The sequence below is a fragment of the Hordeum vulgare genome, chromosome 6H, assembly GCF_904849725.1.
Source record: "Hordeum vulgare subsp. vulgare chromosome 6H, MorexV3_pseudomolecules_assembly, whole genome shotgun sequence".
In the NCBI taxonomy this organism is placed as follows: domain Eukaryota; kingdom Viridiplantae; phylum Streptophyta; class Magnoliopsida; order Poales; family Poaceae; genus Hordeum; species Hordeum vulgare.
Window position 1 is genome coordinate 370,845,474 of NC_058523.1, and position 17,785 is coordinate 370,863,258.

The window sequence follows — 17,785 nt, forward strand, 5'->3', positions numbered from 1 at the left end:
CACTCTGGCTCGACACAAGGAACAGGGTAAGCAGGTTATGCTTCCCCCTGAAGCTACTGTGCCGAGAAAATACCACATGAAAAAGGGGGTGATGCAGGACTCGAACCCACGCCCTCATACTTACACACACATGGCACCCACCACTACGTTGCGCTACGGATCTCGACAGAACAGGGTGATCTACCAAGATGATCTACCACGATGCCCTGCTCTGCTCTGCACAGCGATGCCGACAGAGATGTTCACTGGAGCGAGGCCGACTACTCTACTGCTGCTCTACACCGCGGGGAGCAACTACGGCTACTACTACTGCTGTTGGAGGCCCCTGCTCTTCTACGCTGCACCTGCCCGAGCACACCCAAACAACGAACACACAGGCACAACAACACCTCACATCGGGCTCATATATGAACAGAGAGGCACGACCTCGATCCTTGCCGCATCTACACAGGGGGAAGGGAGGAAGAGAGCATCCTCACCTAGGGGAAGGAGAAGGGGACGCCGATCGGAGGAGGCATCCTGGAGAGGACCGGAGCCGATCTGAAGAAGACGGAGATGTTCTGTCGCCGAACCGAAGTAGAGGAAGGAGATCGCCGGGTACACGCCGTGGACGAGCTCCTGCCCATCGATGTGGTCGCTCCCCGACCTCAACGACGGCGGGAATGGAACGCGGGGTCCTACCGCGAGCCCCCTGACATGGCATCGGGCGCCGGAGGTGAGGGGCGCACGGATGACATCGGCGGATCTCTTCCGACTCTCTCTGCCACTGAAACTACAGAGGGCTTACCTGGGGAGGAAGAGAGATGGAGTCAGGTGTGGCGGCGCTAGATGGGGGAGCGCGGAACCCTAGGCCAAGAGGCACGAACGCCAAGGCTATATGAGTCGCGGATGGGACGACGCCGTCATCTCTCTCGCGCTCCTCTGAAGCCTCTAACGGAAAGCGAGCGCACGGGACGACGGCGTCAGGAAGAAGGGGATGGAGCGCTAGGTTGGGCTGCTGCGGGGAAACACAGAGAGATGGGCCTCACCGAGGGGAAGGCAAGCCCATGTGGCGATAGGTAAGGAAAACAATCCCCGGGGTTTTCCATTTGAAAACAACACCCGCAATAATAATCTTCCAGGGAAAAACTATGGCAACAAAAATAAAATAAAAATACCCCTGGCCATAAGAAATTATGACCTATTTGAATAAAATAGAAAAGGGATTTTAGGAGCAAGTAAATATTTACAAAACAGTATTTATTCCACTTTTTGTGAATATATAGCACCTCTCAACAAAGTTTCAAAACAACAACTTCACATCCTCACAATCACCACAATACATGCTAAATCATGGACATTTTTAAAACAAGGATGGGACAAGTGAATATTGACTTGAGATAAAAGAAAGGGGGGGGAGTTTTGAAACCCTAGTGCAAACCACATAGTGCTAAGTACTTGCAACAACACTACTCCACATCATCTCACATATCATGATCACATCATCACAAGTCATCATCACAACCACACACACATGATCACAAGGCAACAAACACAAGACATGGAATGATAGTGATGCATGCATGCAAAGGAAAACAAATCAAGGTGACACATGAAATAACACATGCATAGGCTCTGATTGCAATGACAAGGTGGACCCACATAGAGAAGGTTCCTAATATGGAAAGTTACACTCTTGGGGCATTACAAACTCTCCCACACTACAAAAAGATCTCGCCCCGAGATCTAAGACTGAAAGAACTCCGGAAATTCAGAACGGAGGTGATCCTCGCGTTGCCAAGTAGCCTCTTTATCGGAATGGTGTGACCACTGCACTTTGAGAAATTTGACAGTCTTGTTGCGGGTCTTGCGCTCAGTCGCCTCGAGAACCGCAACTGGATGCTCACGATAGGATAGGTCAGGTTGAAGGTCGATGTCTTGAAGATGAACAGTGCGCTCAGGAGTCTTGAAGCATCTCCGGAGCTGAGAGACATGGAACACGTAATGCACATTTGAAAAGTTGGACGGGAGCTCGAGCTAGTACGCAAGGTTGCCTCTCTTGCCAACAACTCTAAAAGGACCAACGAAACGAGGCGCAAGCTTGCCTTTGATGCCAAAGCATTGTGTACCCTTCATAGAGGACACCTTGAGATAGACAAAGTCATCAAGCTCATAAGACATGTCATGATGCTTACTATCATAATAGCTCTTCTGACGGGACTGAGCTGCTCTGAGATTATTCCGAATGACCTGACACATCTCTTCAGCTTCTTCTATCAAGTCATTCCCAAGAATCTGACGCTCGCCGGTCTCGAACCAGTTGAGCGGGGTACGACACTTCCTGCCATAGAGAATCTCAAACGGAGCTTTTCCTGAACTAGATTGATAACTGTTGTTATACGACAACTCAGCGAAAGGCAGGCAGTCTTCCCACTTCATGCAAAAAAAAATAACACAGGCTCTCAGCATATCCTCAAGGACCTGATTGACTCGCTCCACTTGACCACTAGTCTGAGGATGAAAAGCTGTGTTGAAGCGTATCTTCGTGCCCATCGCAGACTGAAAAGAGTCCCAGAACTTGGAAGTGAAGATACTTCCGCGATCCGAAGAAATCATCATAGGCACGCCATGCAAAGACACTATCCTGGAAGTGTACAACTCTGCAAGCTGAGCTGCGAAAATGGATTCGTTGACTGGAAGAAAATGAGCCACTTTACTCAACTTGTCGATGACGACGAAGATGGCATCATTACCCTTCTTGGACTTCGGAAACCCAGTGATGGAATCCATCTCAATATGGTTGAACTTCCACTCGAGAATGGGCAAAGAATGCAAAAGACCTGCTGGACGTTGATGCTCTGCTTTCACCCTTTGACATACATCACATTCATTTACGAACTCAGCAATCTCACGCTTCATGCGAGTCCACCAGAAGGTCTGTTTCAAGTCCTGATACATCTTGGAGCTTTCAGGATGTATAGAGAGCAAGGAGTTATGAGCTTCTTCCATGATTACCTTTCTGAGATCACCTTTCGGAACGACAAGACGATCCTCAAAGAACAACGTGTCTCTGGCATCAACATTGAAGCACTTATATTTGGGAAGACCCTTTTCCACGCCAATCTTGACTTTCTTCACCATTGCATCAAGAAGCTGTGCTGCTCGGACCTGATCTTCCAAGGTAGGAGAGATCTGAAGATTTGCAAGAAATCCCTGAGATACTAATTGGAGGTTGAGTTTTCTGAAAGATTCACAAAGGTCAGGCTGGAGAGGCTTCAGAATGAGACTGTTGCAGTAAGCCTTCCTGCTCAAAGCATCTGCCACGACATTAGCTTTGCCTGGCGTGTACTTAACAGTCGGATTAAAATCTTGGAGCATTTCCACCCAACAAGTTTGCCGAAGATTTAGGTTAGGCTGGGTGAAGATGTACTTGAGACTCTTGTGATCGGTGACCACTCCAACCTTTCGTTCCAACAAGAGGTGTCTCCAAGTCATCAGAGCGTGTACCACAGCTGCTAGCTCAAGATCATGCACGGGATAATTCTTCTCCGCTGGCTTCAACTGCCTGGAGGTATAAGCAACCACTTTCTTCCCTTGCATCAGAACTACACCAAGACCTTGAAGAGAGGCGTCGCAGAACACTTGGTAAGGCTTGGAATCATCCGGAGGAACCAAGACTGGAGTAGAGGTGAGCTTCTCTTTGAGTGTGTCGAAGGCCAACTGACACTCTGGAGACCAAGCATACTTCACACCTTTCTGAAGAAGATATGAGAGAGGCTTAGCAATCTTGGAGAAGTTCTCAACGAACCTTCTACAATAGCTTGCAAGCCCGAGAATGCTTCGAAGCTGCTTCACATTCTGCGGAGGCTCCCATTCAACAATGGCCTGCACCTTCGACGGATCAACTTTGATGCCCTCGGCAGAGATGATGTGCCCAAGATAGACGACTTCTTTCAACTAGAACTCACACTTGGAAAACTTTGCATACAATTTGTACTCCCTCAGCTTATCAAGCACCAATCTGAGATGTTCTTCATGTTCTTCCCCAGTCTCTGAAAAGACCAGAATATCGTCGAGATACAACAAGACGAACTCATTCTTGAACATAGAGAATATGTAGTTCATCAATCGACAAAAAGTCGGAGGAGCATTTGCGAGACCAAAAGACATGACCGTATACTCATACGAGCCAAAACTAGTCCTGAAAGCAGTCCTCAGAATATCCTCTTCGCGAATGCGAATTTGATGATAGCCCATTCTGAGATCGAGCTTGGAGAAGATCTTAGCCCCTTTCAACTGTTCGAACAACTCATTTATGTTCGGAAGTGGATATTTATTCCTGATTGTCTTCTTGTTCAATGGACGGTAATCGACACACAACCGGTCCGTGCCATCCTTCTTCTTGACAAACAGAACTCCACAGCCCCACGGAGACGAGTTCGGTCTGATCAGACCCAAACGCTCCTACTCATCGGGTTGCCTCTTAAGTTCCTTCAACTCTTCTGGACCCAATTTGTACGACCGTTTGCACATAGGCTTAGTACCTGGTTCAAGCTCAATAACAAATTCAACTTCTCGGTGCGGAGGTATTCCTGGAAGCTCTTCTGGAAACACATCTTCATATTCGCAGAGCACTGGGACTTGCGAAATAGGATTAATCTCACCCTTTTCATTCAACGAGAACAGACAGATTGTATCATCGCGCGCCGCGAATATAATGACGTCCTCCGAAGAGTGAGTAAGCTTCACAATCAATCGATGCCTTGTTCATGGCCAACCAGTCCATACCAAGGATCAAATCAATGTCGGAATTGCCCAAGACAATAGGAGACGCCAGAAAAGAATAACTCCCTATCTTGACAGAGACATCACGAACCACTTTGTTGGCGCTCATAAGAGTACCGGGTGACACCACACGCAATGCCTTCTTCAAATACTCAGAATCAAAATCATGCTCGGCAAAGAACATTCTAGACATGAACGAATGAGAAGCACCAGAATCAAACAATACTTTAGCAGGAATATCATTAACGAGGAGGTTACCCATGATCACATCTGACGAGTTTTCTACCTCAGCTGCATTCACCATGTTGACTCGAGCAGACCTAGGGTTGAACTTCACGATAGCATTGCTTGGAGGTTTTACTTGAGGAGGAGGTGGAAGACGGAGCTGAGAAGTGCACTTGTTGGCATAGTGACCCTTCTGTCCACACTTGTGACAAGTAACATCTGCTGGCTGACGGTACTGTGTCTGAGGAGGCCCTTGCTTATGCTGCTGAAATCTCTGCTGGAAAGCTGGGTTGGGTGGGTGGGAAGAACCACGGCCACCAGAATGCTTGAACTGTTGCGTGTGCCGAGGAGGAGGAGGAGGAGACACCTTCTATGGCAACAAAAGTCCTTCCCCGACAACAGTGCCAGAAATTCTTCTTGCTACTTCTCAAACAACAGCGCCAGAAATTGAAATGTTGACGGAGACTTGCTTGCGTTGGTTTTTCCCTTGAAGAGGAAAGGGTGATGCAGCAAAGGAGCAGTAAGTATTTCCCTCAGTTTGAGAACCAAGGTATCAATCCAGTAGGAGGGTCTCGTCAAGTCCAGAGTACCTGCGCAAACACAAATGAGCTTGCACCCAACGCTTCAAAGGGGTTGTCAATCCCTTCAAGATTGTTTGCAAAGTGAGATCTGAAGGCGGAAAGTGCAACAAAGTAAAAAGTGTAAGGCTGAAAATATGGTGTGGAGTAGACCCGGTTTCCATAGTGTTTACTAGAGGCTTCTCTCAAAATAGCAAATATCATGGTGGCTGAACAAATTACTATCGAGCAATTGATAGAACCGCGCAAAGTCATGACGATATCTAAGGCAATGATCATACATATAGGCATCACGTCCGAGACAAGTAGACCGATACTTTCTGCATCTACTACTATTACTCCACACATCGACCGCTATCCAGCATGCATCTAGTGTATTGAGTTCATGACGAACAGAGTAACGCCTTAAGCAAGATGTCAGGATGTAGAGGGATAATCTCAAACCAATGATGAAAACCCCATCTTTTTACCCTTGATGGCAACAACATGATGCATGCCTCGCTACCCCTTCTGTCACTGGGTGAGGTCACCGTACGGTATGAACCCAAAATCAAGCACTTCTCCCATTGCAAGAATCATAGATCTAGTTGGCCAAACAAAACCCACAACTCGAAGAGAATTACAAGGATATGAAATCATGCATAAGAGAGATCAGAAGAAACTCAAATAAGATTCATAGATAATCTTATCATAAATCCACAATTCATAGGATCTCGACAAGCACACCGCAAAAGAAGATTACATCGGATAGATCTCCATGAAGATCATGGAGAACTTTGTATTGAAGATCCAAGAGAGAGAAGAAGCCATCTAGTTACTAGTTATGGACCCGTAGGTCTATGGTGAACTACTCACGCATCAACGGAGAGGTCATGGTGTTGATGAAGAAGCCCTCCGTATCCGTATCTCCCCTCCGGCAGGGCACCAGAACATGCCCCACATGGGATCTTGCGAAGACAGAAGCTTGCGGCGGCGGAAATGTACTTTCGATGATCTCCTGATTTTTTGTGGAATTTTTGGGGATATATAGGCGCAAAACCTAGGGCAAAGGGGCCTTAGGGAGCCCACAAGCCAGGGGGCTGCGGCCTCCCCCCTGGCCGCGCCATGAGGGCTTTTGGGGTCTCTGGTGGGCCCGTGCCCTGATTCTCCGGCTCTCCGATCTTTTTCTGTTTCGGAAAAAATCTTTTTGGCAGTTTCCTTCCGTTTGGACTCCGTTCAAAATCCTCCTCTGAAAGAGGTCAAAAACATGGAAAAACAGGAACTGTCACTTGGCACTGAGTTAATAAGTTAGTCCCAAAAAATTTGTAAAAGGCATGCAAAACATCCAAAGTTTGACAAGATAATATCATGAAACCATCAAAAATTATAGATACGTTGGAGACGTATCAAGCATCCCCATGCTTAACTCCCGCTCGTCCTCGAGTAGGGAAGTGATAAAGAATAAATTTTTGATGTGGAATGCTACCTAGCATAGTTGTCCTTTGCAACTTATTTCACGTGACATGAATGTTCAGATCCGTAAGATTCAAAACAATAGTTGGCTATTGACATGAAAACAATAATACTTCAAGCAAACTAGCAAGGTAATCATGAACTTTCAAAATGACAAGGCCAAAGAAAGTTATCCCGACAAAATCATATAGTCCGGCTATGCTCCATCATCCCCACACAACTAATGTAAATCATGTACAACCCCGGTATTGGCCAAGTAATTGTTTTCGCACTCTTACTTTCTCAAACTTTTTATAACTATCACGCAATACATGAGCGTGAGCCATGTATATAGCACTATAAGTGGAATAGAGTGTGATGGTGGTTGTGAGACAAAAAAGGAGGAGATGGTCACATTGACTCGGCGTATCAAAGGGCTATGGAGATGCCCATTAATAGATATCAATGTGAATGAGTAGGGATTGCCATACAAGAGATGCACTAGAGCTATAAGTATGTGAAAGCTCAAAAGGAGAACTAGTAGGTGTGCATCCAACTTGCTTGCTCACGAAGACCTAGGGCAATTTTGAGGAAGCCCATCGTTGGAATTTACAAGACAAGTTATATAATGAAGATTCCCACTAGCATATGGTAGTGACAAAGCAAGAAGCTCTCAATCATGAAGAACATGGTGCTATTATGAAGCACAAGTGTGGAAAAGGATAGTAGCATTGCCCCTTCTCTCTTTTTCTCTCTCTTTGTTTGGGGCTCTTGGGCCTCTCTTTTTTCTCTTTTTTATTTTTATTTTTGGGCTCTTTGGCCTATTTTTTTTATTTCCTCACATGGGACAATGCTCTAATAATGATGATAATCACACTTTTATTTACTCACAGCTCAAAGCTCAAAATGATGATGACTCTATAGGAAATGCCTTCGGCAGTGTACCGGGATGTGCGACGATCTAGCATGGCGTATGCCGTTGAAACATCTCGCTAGCTATCTTACGACCATGCAATGGCAATATGAGAGTGACGACACAAGTCATGAGACGGAACGGTGGGAGTTGCATGGCAATATATCTCAGAATGGCTATGTAAATGCCATAGTGGGTAGGTATGGTGGCTGTTTTGAGGAAGGCATATGGTGGGTTTGTGCACCGGCGAGAATTGCACGGCACTAGAGAGGCTAGCAATGGTGGAAGGTGAAAGTGCATCTATACCATGGACTCACATTAGTCATGAAGAACTCACATACTTGTTGCGAAAGTTTTTATTAGTAATCAAAACAAAGTGCTAAACGCATACTCCTAGGGGAAGGGTTGGTAGGTGTTAACCATCGCGCGATCCCGACCTCAACACAAAGGATGACAATCAATAGATCAATTATGCACCGACTTCCTAACATAGCGGTTCACTATACGTGCATGCTACGGGAATCACTAACTTTAACAGAAGTATTTCTAGATTCACAACACCATACTAACATAGCTCTTAATATTACCAAATCCACGTCTCAAAACTAATTGAGAGGAATCAAGACTTCTCTTTCTACTCAATGCACATGAAGATGGAGGTTTTTGCATCCTCTTTGGGTACCTATCACCTTTGGGACTACTTTCATAGCATAAGACAACTACCAGGTCACGCACCGCCGTTCTCTAAAAGATATAAGTGAAGCACATAGAGCAAAAGTATCTACCTCAAAAGATATAAGTGAAGCACTATGAGCATTCTAGCAAAATCACGATGAGTGCATGTCTCTCTCTCTAAAAAAAGGTGTGCAGCAAGGATGACTGTGACACAACAAAAAGAAAAGACTCCTAAGATACAATACGCTCCAAGCAAAACACATATCATGTGATGAATAAAAATATAGCTCCAAGTAATGTTACCGATGGATTGAAGACGAAAGAGGGGATGCCTTCCCGGGGCATCCCCAAGCTTAGGCTTTTTGGTGTCCTTGAATTTGGCTTGGGATGCCTTGGGCATCCCCAAGCTTCCCCAAGCTTGAGCTCTTTCCACTCCTTACCCCTTTGTCCATGAGAACATCACCCAAAACTTGAAAACTTCACAACACAAAACTTAAACAGAAACTTGTGATAACATTAGCACAAGAAAACAAACTACCACTTCTTTTGGTACTATAGCAAACTTGAATTCTATCTATATTGGTGTTGGGCTACTGTATTCTCACTTTTCCATGGCTAGTACCCCCGATACTAACCATAATTTCATCAAAACAAGCAACCAACTCAACAAAAACAGAATCTGTCAAAAACAGACCAGTCTGTAGCAATCTGTATACTTCGTATACTTCTGGTACCCAAAAAAAGCTGAACAATTACGACCGCCTGGGAACAAGGCATATCAACCAGCATCAAAAAGAATCAACTCAAAAGCTCTTTGTGAATAAAAATGAAAAATCATCTCGTGAGCGAAATGTTTCTGTCTTTTTCCAGCAGGATCAAACAACCATTACTAAGACTAGTCATAAAGGTTTTGCTTGGCTCAAACACAAAAAGAAACACAAGAAACACAATCACAACAGAATTATGATGGTGTGGACGCAAAAAAACAGAAAGAAAAAGATAAATTCATTGGGTTGCCTCCCAACAAGCGCTATTGTTTAACGCCCTTAGCTAGGCATAAAAGCGATAGAATCACGTATCGTCGTCTTTGGTGCTCAAACCATAAGTGGCCCTCATCATGGACTCATAAGGCAATCTTATTTTCTTTCTAGGAAACTGTTAGATGCCCTTCCTTAAAGGAAATTGAAATCTAATATTCCCTTCCTTCATATCAATGATAGCACCGATAGTCCTTAGGAAAGGTCTACAAAGAATAATATGGCATGTAGGATTGCAATCAATGTCAAGCACAATGAAACCCACGGGTACATAGTTCCTATTTGCAATAATAAGAACATCATTGATCCTTCCCATGGGTTTCTTGACAATAGAATCAACAAGATGCAAATTAAGAGAACACTCTTCAATCTCATTAAAACCCAGAACATCACATAAAGACTTCAGAATTGCGGAAACACCAGCACCCAAATCACACAAAGCATTGCATGCATAGTTTTTGATTTTGATTTTGATAGTAGGTTCCCACTCATCATGAAGCTTTCTAGGGATAGAGACTTCCAATTCAAGTTTCTCTTCAAGAGATTTTATCATAGCTTGGACGATATGATCGGTAAAGGCCTTGTTTTGGCTATAAGCGTGTGGAGAGTTTAACATGGATTGCATCAAGGAAATGCATTCAATCAAGGAGCAACTATCATAATTGAATTCCTTGAAATCCATAGTAGTAATTTCATTACTACTCAAAGTTTTAATATCTTCTACTCCACTTTCAATGCTTTTAGCATCAAGATAGATGGACTCCGAATCATTGGGGCACTTTTCAACCAAAGTGGATTCATATCCAGCCCTATAATCATTAGGTTTGACACAAGAAAACAAAGATTCAATGGGAGTCACACCAAGCACTTTAAGATCTTCGTGATTCTTATCACGAGAACATGCCTTTTTAAGCCATTCGTGTCTAGCACGAATTTGGGCGGTTCTTTCTTGGCTCTCAATCATGGAAACACGCATAGCTTTCAAAGTTTCATCCATGTTGATCTTGGGAGGAGCACATCTAACTTTCAAAGCATCAACATCACTAGACATTCTATCAGCGCTCTTAGCCAAATCGTCAATTTTGAGTAGCTTTTCATCTATGGACGCATTGAAAATCTTTTGAGAGTTGATGAACTCTTTTATATTACTCTCTAGATCAGAGGGTAATCTATTGTAATTTCCATGAGTATTGTTGTAGGAGTTGCCAAAATTATTAGAGGAGTTACTAGGAAAAGGCCTAGGAACATAGTTTCCTCTAAAAGCATTGTTGTTGCCGAAATTATTCCTACCAACAAAATTAACGTCCAAGCTAGCGTTGCTACTCTCAATCAAAGAAGACAAGGGCATATCATTAGGATCTAAAGGAGCACTTCTACTAGCAACCAAATTCATTAACCCATCCATCTTAGCACTCAACGAGTTAATTTCTTCTATAGCGTCTACTTTCTTACTAGTAGGTGACCTTTTAGTGTGCCACTAAGAGTAGTTCGTCATGATGTTGTCTAGGAGCTTTGTGGCTTCCCCTAACGTGATTTCCATGAACGTTCCACCCGAGGCGGAGTCCAAGATATTTCTAGAAGCGAAATTCAAGCCAACGTAAAAGATTTGAATAATCATCCAAAGACTCAAGCCATGAGTGGGAAAATTTCTAATCATCAATTTCATTCTCTCCCAAGATTGTGCAACATGTTCATGATAAAATTGCTTACAATTCATGATATCATTACGGAGAGAGATAATCTTAGCCGGCGGAAAATACTTGCATATATAAGCATCTTTGCACTTATCCCCAGAATCGATACTATTTTTGGGCAAAGAAGAAAACCAAGTTTTTGCGCGATCTCGCAACGAGAAAGGAAAAAGCTTCAATTTAATCACGTCATTATCCACATCTTTCTTGTTTTGCATATCGCAAAACTCAATGAAGGTATTGAGATGGGATGCGGCATCTTCACTAGGAAGGCCGGAGAATTGCTCTTTCATAACAAGATTCAGCAAAGCGGCATTGATTTCGTATGACTTCGCACTAGTGGCGGGAGCAATCGGAGTACTAATAAAAACATTATTATTAGTATTAAAGAAGTCACAAAGTTTGGTGTTTTTATTCATGGTGACTTCAGCAAGCACACAAGCGAACAAAGAGCAAGCGAGAAAAAGGGCAAACGAAAAGGCAAACGAAAAAGGCAAATTGGTGAAGTGAGGGAGAGGAAAATGAGAGGCAACTGGCAAACAAAGTAAATGCAAGAGATGAGTTTGCAACACCTACTTGGCTGAGTTCTTGACTTGATCTTCCTCCCCGGAAACGGCGCCAGAAATTCTTCTGCAACGGCAACAAAAGTCCTTCCCCGGCAACGGCGCCAGAAATTATTTTTGCTACTTCTCAAACAACAGCGCCAGAAATTGACACGTTGACGGAGACTTGCTTGCGTTGGATTTTCCCTTGAAGAGGAAAGGGTGATGCAGCAAAGGAGCAGTAAGTATTTCCCTCAGTTCGAGAACCAAGGTATCGATCCAGTAGGAGGGTCTCGTCAAGTCCAGAGTACCTGCGCAAACACAAACGAGCTTGCACCCAACGCTTGAAAGGGGTTGTCAAGCCCTTTAAGATTGTTTGCAAAGTGAGATCTGAAGGCGGAAAGTTCAACGAAGTAAAAAGTGTAAGGCTGAAAATATGGTGTGGAGTAGACCCGGGGGCCATAGTGTTAACTAGAGGCTTCTCTCGAAATAGCAAATATAACAGTGGGTGAACAAATTACTGTCGAGCAATTGATAGAACCACGCAAAGTAATGATGATATCTAAGGCAATGATCATACGTACAGGCATCACGTCCGAGACAAGTAGACCGATACTTTCTGCATCTACTACTATTACTCCTCACATCGACCGCTATCCAGCATGCATCTAGTGTATTGAGTTCATGACGAACAGAGTAACGCCTTAAGCAAGATGACATGATGTAGAGGGATAATCTCAAACCAATGATGAAAACCCCATCTTTTTACCCTTGATGGCAACAACACGATGCATGCCTCGCTACCCCTTCTGTCACTGGGTGAGGTCACCGCATGGTATGAACCCAAAACCAAGCACTTCTCCCATTGCAACAATCATAGATCTAGTTGGCCAAACAAATCCCACAACTCGAAGATAATTAGAAGGATATGAAATCATGCATAAGAGAGATCAGAAGAAACTCAAATAAGATTCATAGATAATCTGATCATAAATCCACAATTCATCGGATCTCGACAAACACACCACAAAATAAGATTACATCAGATAGATCTCCATTAAGATCATGGAGAACTTTGTATTGAAGATCCAAGAGAGAGAAGAAGCCATCTAGTTACTAGTTATGGACCCGTAGGTCTATGGTGAACTACTCACGCATCATCGGAGAGGTCATGGTGTTGATGAAGAAGCCCTCCGTATCCGAATCTCCCCTTCGACAGGGCACCAAAACGTGCCCCAGGTGGGATCTTGCGGAGACAGAAGCTTGCGGCGGCGGAAAAGTACTTTCGATGATCTCCTGATTTTTTGTGGAATTTTTGGGGATATATAGGCGCAAAACCTAGGGCAAAGGGGCCTCAGGGAGCCCACAAGCCAGGGGGTCGCGGCCTCCCCCCGGGCCGCGCCATGAGGGCTTGTGGGGTCCCTGGTGGGCCCCTGCCCTGATTCTCCGGTTCTTTGATCTTTTTCTGTTCCGGAAAAAATCTTTTTGGCAGTTTCCTTCCGTTTGGACTCCGTTCAAAATCCTCCTCTGAAAGGGGTCAAAAACATGGAAAAAACAGGATCTGGCACTTGGCACTGAGTTAATAAGTTAGTCCCAAAAAATATATAAAAGGCATGCAAAACATCCAAAGTTTGACAAGATAATAGCATGAAACCATCAAAAATTATAGATACGTTGGAGACGTGTCAACACCCAAAACTTCTGTTGCTTCTGAACCACCTAAGTAGAAGACGAGATGGAATCTCGGAAGCGCTTCTTAGAATTATCCACCCTGAGCAAAGCTGCCTCATCCCTGAGAGCTAAGTTGTAGAACTTATCGAACTCCTCAAGATCGTGCAAAGCGAGAGCTAACTGCAAATCTTCTTTCAAGCCACCTGTGAACTGATAGATCTTGCTCTTCTGATTAGGGATATCCTGCAAGGCATATCAGGCTAGCTCGTGGAATTCGACGTTGTACTTGTACACGGAGTTACCACCTTGCTTCAAGCGCCTGAACTTCTCACGCATTTCCTCCACAAAGCTGGACGGAATGTAGTGGGATCTGAAGTCACGGCAGAACTCATCCCAAGTGATCACTCTAGCACCTATGGAATCCTTCAACTGTTGCCACCAGATAGAAGCTTGCCCCTTCAGGTGGAAAGTTGCAAACTTGACGAAATCCTTAGGATGAACAGTGCTGCATTCAAAGTGCTTGTTCATGTCGCAGATCCAATCCTGAACATCAAACGGCTGGTCACAGGAAGTGAAAGTCTTCGGCTGATTTGACAGGAACTGAGTCAGATTAGCAAACTGATTGCCACCATGCTGGAAATTGCCTTGCTGCTGATTAGCCCTCTCTTGCAACAACTGTATCAGCATCTGAGTGTTTGCATTTGTACCAGCCATCACGGCTTGCCAAGCCTCTCCAGGAGGAGGCGGCGGCGGAGGAGGATTCTCTGGAGGAGGAGGTGGTGGCGGCACATCCTCACGACCTGGATTCTAACGAGTTGGTGGAGCCATCCTGAAGACGGACAACACATTATCCCACAGAATAAATTGACGGTATAGCTGAATCAAAATGGCAGGAATATCTGAACAGGAATATTAGTAATTGCACTTGAACAAAATAGTAAGAATGCTTCCTCAAAGTGACGGTCGACAAAATTCTGATTAAGACCACTTGCAAACTAGTATGAGCTAGAATTGCTCGGAACAAACGTATGATCGAGATTTCATCCGATATCTTCATGGATAAGATCGCACGGGCTCGAATTTACAGTAGTCATCCTGTGCAAGGTAGTGCACACGACTTACGAAGTATCCCTGAGTCGTAGCGAGCTACAAGGACTTTTTAAGACACAACGAGAACCGCTATAAGACAACCATGAACAAACATACCCACTCAATATCGAATCCCAACCTCACATCATGCATCTATAGGAAGATTGCCCTATAATTCACTACTTGATATCCCACCTATGAATTCCCGAAATATCTGGTCATGCAATCTGGTACACGGATACAAGGAGTAATATTCACACAACTCCTATACTAACCCGTCCACTGTATCACATTCGTCAACACATAACTAGAATCTCGAACCTTCATCTACAACAGTCCCTCGTGATCACAACGATACAAAGTATGGCAGTACTTCCAAACAATCTGCACCAGTACTGGGGACAACGGGGTTATCTCGCCACTACTAGTATTGAAGCAATTACGAACATCCTTCGTTCTTAGATACTCATAAATCTGAATGATGGAGATGTGCGCAAGAATCCCCTGGAGCTCAACTCCCTGAAAGAAATCAAGGCAGACAGGAGGCACCATAACAGAACTCCGTCACATCGAAATCATATAGATTTCAAAAATACCCGCGTGATCCTAAAAAAATTTGAGCGAGAAGAGGAGTAGAATTAAGATTTCCTAAGTCGGGAACCTCACCACAGCATGGAAGAGGAGAAAAAAAAAGAATCCTAATCTCCGATATAACTAAGACTCAAAACATTTTACTAGACTCGACTCGGCCAAGTACGATCACACAAAGGCTCCTATGGTCGTAAGGCTCTGATTACCAACTTGTAACGACTAAGATGCGGTCCTTTCCGGTTTAGGGGAACGAGGCCCCAAAGAGGAAAGAAGCGCATCTAAGCATTTCGCAAGCACGGTAACATAGCACATACATAATAATGGAATGACAATTAGGGATTCAACTGCCATCTCATAAATAATATCAGAGTTACATCACGCATTCAAAAAAGGTAGTTCCGCTACGGACTACAAAACATGAGAAATGGCTATGCTACCCTGCATGCTTTCCCACGATCACGACCACGCCTCAGTCTTCTGGATAGTTCACGTACACTCGGTCGTTCTCCTCATCGTACTGCCACGCCAGCTGCAAGCCGTCGGGATCACCTCTGTCTGGGGTACCTGTACCTGTCGGGGTGTTGAAGTAATCTGTGAGCCACATGGACTCAGCAATCTATGACCTTGGTGCCAGAACTAGGCAAGTTATTAGGTAACGAAGGTTCAGTGTTTAAGTTGCAGCATCCTAAGCATTTATGGTGGCTAACTTACGTAGAACATCTATTGGTGGTGGTCTATGCTAGCGGTCGATGACTAGCTGATCACTAAGTGATCCTGATCACCTACTTACGTCAATCATAACCCCACCATGTTCCCGATCGAAGAGAGGTCTCCGAAGGGGACAGTCACGGTTACGCACACAGTTGGTAATTTTATTATGTTAGGTTTAAGTTATCTATAACCGGATGTTAACAAGTATACCAACTTGCCACATAACCACGGGCACGGCTTTCCGAAAGATTAAACCCTGCAGGGGTGCTCCAACTAATCCATCACAAACGGTCACGGGCCGCAAAGTAATCCTCTATCACGAATCTCGTGATCTCATCGGATTCCTTAGAGGAAAACCTCAACTCTGGGGAGAACCAAAGCTTCACCGGGATTCCTATACGCAAGATATATCGCTAAGGTAAGACAAGACTAGCAAGACCTCCCGTTGTGTCGACGACCCCGATAAGAGCCACATATCTCAGTCTCAGGACACGACGGATGAGCGACGCGTACAGTGGCCTGATAGAAATCTCTCAAGTTGCCCTAAGTTGGCCCTGCACAGTGCTCTAGTTTGGACCAACACTCATGAGGAGCACTGACCCGGGTTGTTGATTAAATTCCTCGGGGAGGCCAGTACGTATGCAGATTATTATTAAGTGATTAGCAAATTAACACCAATGTTGGGTCCTGCCGGACAAGTCTTAACACTACACGATTTATCAAGGGGTCCCCATAACAACCCCGAACGTGATAGGAGCGATCAGTTATGGAATCAAACATCGGTAGCCGGTAACTATGGCAGCAATAACGGAACAAAACACCCAGCAAAGGCTAGGCCTTCCTTATTTACCAAGTATATAGGTGCATTAATTAAATAACAGATTTAACATAATGATATCAAACTCATGTTATCACATGAGACAATTGCACCTGCAACTAGCAACGCTAACATTAGTAGCTGAGCAAGCCTACTTAGCGATTCAAGGTTTGCTAGGAAGAGATAAGCATTTGGGTTTCATGGCAATATCAGGAGCCAATTATTTCAGTGGTAGGCAGCGAGCATATGACGAAGGAAACGTGAATCTAGCATAACAAGTCTAGAGATGGAATCAAGGTCATATCATCTTGCGTGTGATGTCCTCAGCTTGGAACTGCTCTTGTTCATCCTGCACATACTCTCCCGGATCCACGTACTCGTTCTCCAATCCCGGTGCTACCCAACAAAAAAATAGCATCCAATGAACAACAGCATAACAAGATGCAACAAGCACATGATGCATGAGATGAAAATGAACATGCATCTCTATCCTAGCTACTAGCACAAACATGAGAAGAAAAATATAAGCTCCTGGACAGAACTGTACTCTAAGCTATCTTTACATGCATGAGGATGAAATGAACAGATGCGTCACGCGAAAACGATGCAAAAACATATAAAGAATGTTACGAACGGAGCTACGGATCAACCGGAAACAACGAAACAAGAAATAGAGTCCTACGTGTCAAATCCATCACAACACACTCCAATGGCATACTTCTGGTATTCCCAGGTTGCCAAATCACAAAACAAAAAAGAATGGATGGGGTGGTGCAAGGAATCTCACCACACACCATCATCTATGCACTCACAAGCATCAAAAAATCAAAACTATACAATCTGCCATAAACAGCATCATAGCAGTGTGAGAGCTACATGCAAAGCACCTACAGCCGCCCAAATATGCCAAATAAGATATGTGGAAGTAGTTATTCAAAAGCTCTACAAGCACAAGCAAAAAGATAATACAAAGGAGTTACATACAGAAAGTTACATGACTACTAAGTTGGACAAAAATATCAGTTTTCAGGGACTTTGTGAAAATTCCAG